Here is a 5,729-nt window from a genome sequence, read left to right on the forward strand (position 1 = left end):
TTTAGATTTACTATATAAATTCATTTAAATATAATTTCGACTAAAACAAATGCTTTAGTAAAATGGGTAGATGTCATTTTTACAAATGATAATATCCTCTATATATTATTTATGAAGATATAATGAATTTCCTGGTGCAGAGTCCTATAAAATATCTGTTAATTAGAAATATTCTTGTTTCCTCCTTTTAACATAACATTTTTTTTAAATAATACTCCTAATTAGAAAAATATAACGTGAAAATTTTATAGCACAGGGAACTGTTGTTTGAGTAGCAAGTTGATATGAGATTTAGGATAATGAACATGACTAGCAATAAGGTAATTTATAATTGGTTTTATCTTTATTTTTATAAATGTGCAAGTTATTTGGGCAATTTGAGACTTCTTTACAATGTAAACATCATTTTATTGTTATTTTTACATTCAGGAAAAAAATACAACCCACAATATTAAATCTAACAGGTTACACGTGTATGTTCTGAAATATCACTATTATATTATTTTCTTCTGAACTGTGTTCATTAGGGGGTAAGATCCTGAAAAATTTGATTTGTTCTTTGTATGAGGCTATGAGGCATGCAAACCTGGAACCCCGTAACCATGCTGCATTGTTGTGCAGTTTTTTCTACCATATACTTTCCGTGTGTTTTAGAAATATAAATCTTCTGTTTGAAACAGTGCAAATTAAAAATGCAACTACTTTAAATTTTCTTTACAGACAGAATTTATTACAGCGTTACCAGTGATTACTGGTGATGTTCATATTTAGTTTGGTATGTAGTGAAATGTCTTAGGATGTAATCATAAACATGTTAGTAAGTCCTTTAATATTTAATCAGATGCAAGCTTCTTCATCAAGAACTCTGAAAAAATAAGATGGTTATTCAGCCATCTTTAGAATGGCTGATTAGAATATATCCACACATGTGGAATTCATCATCTATGAAGGCAATGAAGTCTATTAATGGACAATTTTGAAAAATTCAAAATTTGCTGCCCAATCCATTGTAGTGTTGGTGATAGTACTTTATACATGACCAGTGATTGCATTACCCTGACTGTACTAAAGAATTAGGTATCATATTCATATTATAAGACACACAAAAAGGAACTCAGAAAGGAAGAATGAAATGATTGTGGATTTTTAATCATTACAATCTCCATTCTGGTAGATCTTCACCAATTGTTTTGGTATCATTTGATATTTATTCTACTTTGATATCCTCCACTTAGTCAGTACAACCTAAGATGACCCTATACAAACATAAAACTTCTGTTTCCCTTATGTTGACTTTTTGACTCTCAACTCACAATGATGTCTTCCATAATTGTCGTTTGTTTTCTTGTCCACACCCATGCCCTAAAGTAATATTATCAATAATTGTGTACCTTGTGGGAAAATTACTTGATCAAGCAACATCTCAAAACGATGAACTACAATTAGGTCAAAATGAGTTTATGCAAATAGGACTTTTAATTTGGAGGTTATCTCATTGTCTCATATATCCTGAGTTGAATAAAAAATTCTTAAGCAACCTCTTATAGGCACCATGAGAATATGAAGAAAACATGACTTTTATGACTTAAGAAAAAAGCAAATATTCTTTCCCTTCCTTCTGCAAGCTACGCCCCCCCCAAACCACTAAGAAAAAGCCTAAGCATAAGTGTTCAAGATTGTGAAGATGTACTATGTATCCTAACTCTATTCATATGCATAGTGTGTATTTTTTCACAATTATGTATTGTCCTGCCTTCATGACTTTTGGAACAAATGGATATGAGTAAATAGGGCAAATCAATAAAATTCACATAAAATTTTATCTTCCTTTATTGCTCCTCAACTAATATCTTTGATGAGTTACCATCCATTTAATCAGTTCTGAACTCTTTGTATTCCTTAGGGAAATGGCTCAAGGCCTTCTTGAGTGTTAGATTATGCATTTAGATCTCTGATTTAGTGGAACAGTGTGTAAAAATCTCTCATAATCAGAATACTCCCTATTGGCTGAATATCTGAAGATTCCCCAAGAGTGCTATTTGTCCAAGTGAACATCTGGAATAGATTACATGTAGTTAATTGGCTCCAGGTTGGGCTTGTTACAGACAGTAGCATGCGGTATAACCTATGCAGTTCACTAAATCCACCCACTTTGGGTTAAATCACACCTACTTCTTTCTATAATTCCTCCCAGATGCAGGACACACACATACATGTGTATGCAAAGCCCACATATACACATATACACACAGAGCACTGGAAGACACCATAATATCAATAAATAAATGGAAAGATTGTTAGCAAGACATCTAACCCATGCATTAACTCAATTAAAAGATTAAGTATTAAATTTAAAGAATTGTTGTGAAGAAAAACAAAGAATTAGATGCAGCAGATTATGGAGAATGACTGTTTTATGGTAGGAAAATATTTAAAGTTAAAAAATACATAGTTCTAGCAGGTTCAGGATTCTTATTTCATCCCCCTCCTCTGGCATATGGTTCAGCACGTGTAGGCACTTATCGGAATGTCATAGTAACAAGAAAAGCAGTGCTTTGATTTTTTAACTTATTTAACAATATTAATGAGTTGAGTTACAAGGAACAGTATGACTACTGTTCATTGAAAACCAAAACATCAATCTTCTTAACGTATGGTGTTGGTGGCACAGGGCATGTCTTAGCGATTAATGACCAGTTGGAGGAGTAGATATCTCAATTCATAGCTAAGGGTCATTAACCCTAACTGGTCATTAATTCCCAGGAAATGTCCTGTACTAAGGTCATTATTGCTAATAAAATGCACACATGGAAAGTTCCCTCTCTTTGCTTGTGAACATAAACACATTCACATTACATGCATTGTTACATGTCAAGAGAAGTAGTATTTCACATGTCTAGAAATACAGAAAAATGAAGCCTAATGAGAAAAAAATAATAAACTTAATTTCCACATTCAGTTTATCTTTCATTTTTTTTTTTTAGAAGCAATGGCTAGGTGGAAGAATACATGTTTGTATGTCACAGTGTGTACCTGCTGAAAGTGAAGGAACAAGAAGGTGGGGTTAGGGGAGTGGATATGGAAGAAGCAGCACACAGCCCTAATACCAACACAGGATGGAGAATAATGGAAGGGCCTGAGTCATGATAAGTTAAATGCCAGAACAAGTATGAGCAGATCAGGAGTTAGTTCATTCCTTTTGGTGTCCCCTCTCTTCCTCCCTACTACATTACTATCTTCTTTCCCTCTCTCTCCTCAGTGCAGTGTAAGCAAGACTATTATGCTTCTAGTTATTCAGGAAACTTTAAACAGGTATCAGTTTCTTTGTGTTCTGTTCTTTCTCTGTTCTCCATAAATTGACATTGTCTGACTGAAAGCTGTATAATACTCCTTTGAGCTGTCTTCATATATCATAAATATCTTGAATTTAGGAATTATTTCATAGTACTTGAATTATATTTTAGTAAGTTATTTTTTTCCTTGCCTTAATGAATGGATTAGCAATAAGGTATAATCTGGAATACTAGTAATATATGTATTATTTGCATGAAAGCTATATAATATATACATATATATATACACATATCTACTGAATAGATAATATATATTATTTGAAAACAGTTTTTAAGAAGAATCTGTAAATTAAAGATGCATCTGCATTTTACTGGTGCAATATCATATTGAAAAGTCATAAGGATGAGTATCTTAAGATTGAGTAATTAAAATTTACAATATTTAGGGCCTTCCCTGGTGGCGCAGCAGGTTAAAGCACAGCACAAAGAAGCTTAAGCCACTTCCGCATGAGTTCGATCCCGCCTGCCCCGGAGGAGAGCCACATGCTGGGGCAGACTTCTCCTGACCGGCCCGCTGCTCCCCTCAGCAGTGTACTTAGTCCTTCTGCCTGTTCTGCTCCCTGCTCTGTCTCTGGTGAATCCTCTCACCCTCCGCATCTCTGGCCTGTACCCCAGTTCAGTACGAATAAATAAATAAATCTGTTAAAAAGTTACAATATTTAAACTAATCCTGATTTTTTTTTTGTATATCATCTGAAATGATACTATTTTGTGGCCGTAGTATCAACTGTATTTGAAACAACGCAATTATTTATATTTTTAAAATTGTATCTTAAACATTGTTAGAAATGGACTATTATTTGTATAGTATAATAAAATATTTTAATTGAAATATTAAAAACTAAAATTTTCACTGAGTGCTAATGGTATAGGTATTATTCACTCAAAGATATTCCCAACTCTCAAATTCTATATAATTATATGGAACCATAAAAAATGGCAAATAAATATGAATAAAATATGTGCTAAGTGGCACATGTAGTATCCTTTGCTAAAATGAATTTTCAAAACAACTTATTTGCATATGTAATGACCTTCTAACTAAAATAATTCAATATTTGAAGGTGACACATGACAGATGAGTTTGATGCATCTTACAATACCCTTGAGTATAATGAAAACAATTGAGGAAATAAATCTTATGATGCATACATATTTAATATTTCATGAAGAAACAACATACAATTTGAATAAATGTAAAAGTAAGTTGACATATCTCTAAATATTATTTTATGTACCTTTCCCAGCTTGATCTTAACTTCTGACACAAAGTAATTGGAACCTTGATAGTGAAAATCTGAAGGGCCCTTTAGGAAAGACTTGACCATCTCTAGAAAATGTCTCTCTTTTTAGAACTTCTCTAAAACTAAGTCATAGAGACATAGCTTGTTTATTTTGATGTTAAGTAATTAGAATTTTACTTAAATCATAAGACATTTTTATTATGGCAAAATCTGCCATCAATCAAGGAAGCACAGAAATTGTTTGGATAAAATTGAAGCAGGTACTGCATCTGGATGCCCCCCTGAAAGTAAGCCTCACAAGATCCTTTCTGGCTTTCTTAGAAAAACAGCAGTACCTTTGTGGGGAAGGAAGAGAAGTTGAAGATGTCATCGAGTGTTGAAAATGACCTGACATTCCCATTAAAAACTCTGAAAGACTTTGGGGCTTTAACTAGAGTTCAGGCCAAATGTTTCAATTCATGTCTTGACATGTTACCTTTGGAGAACTGTTTAGCTCTGTTCTCTTCCTCATCTGTGAAATGAGGTAAATAATTACATATCCTTTAGGATGGGCATTAGCTTTGTTAAAAGGTAAACAGATAAATTGAAATTTTAGTGTATTTGAGCAAAATTTGTTCTAAATCAGGCCTACTAAGCTCAAAGTGGTTAAGAACATTCCATGGCCAGGAGCCAAAAGAAAGACTTACATAGAAGCAAGAAAGGAAAATAATTGGTTATTGTCTTATTAACTGTTTGCGATTGGTTTTCCTTAGCTTTTGACCTCGTAATTGCAGGTTTAAGATTTTGGATCGTTGCAGTAGTCCTCTATGGTCACATGACCCCTTGGTTTAATTATTTTAGCACGATTAAATCATTTTACTTATTTGAATTGCTTTTCAAAAATATCTGGTATATAATTACTGAATTTTATTTGTGAGTATTTTTATTAATGGTTTAGTGTAGTTTGAAATTTGTGAGTTTTTAATTAGTCCATATCTTAAAATGTCTTAACATGGACTGAATAAGACAACCAGAGAAGTTTATTTGTAACAAAGTGTTTAATAATCACTTCTACCCGTTATAAACCCTTTATGCTATAGTTTTTTTTCTTTTTTAAAGATTTATTTATTTGTGCATACAGAACTGGGGTACA

General features: G+C 32.7%; 1 protein-coding gene across 1 annotated transcript in view; it reads left to right on the top strand.

The window, feature by feature from the left end:
- SEMA3D (sema domain, immunoglobulin domain (Ig), short basic domain, secreted, (semaphorin) 3D) overlaps nucleotides 1-5,729 on the top strand; it is a 174,159-nt gene that overhangs the window by 49,257 nt on the left and 119,173 nt on the right. The window lies entirely within an intron of this gene.

This window comes from Condylura cristata, unplaced genomic scaffold (assembly GCF_000260355.1).
Source record: "Condylura cristata isolate star-nosed mole 26May11 unplaced genomic scaffold, ConCri1.0 scaffold00005, whole genome shotgun sequence".
Taxonomy (NCBI): domain Eukaryota; kingdom Metazoa; phylum Chordata; class Mammalia; order Eulipotyphla; family Talpidae; genus Condylura; species Condylura cristata.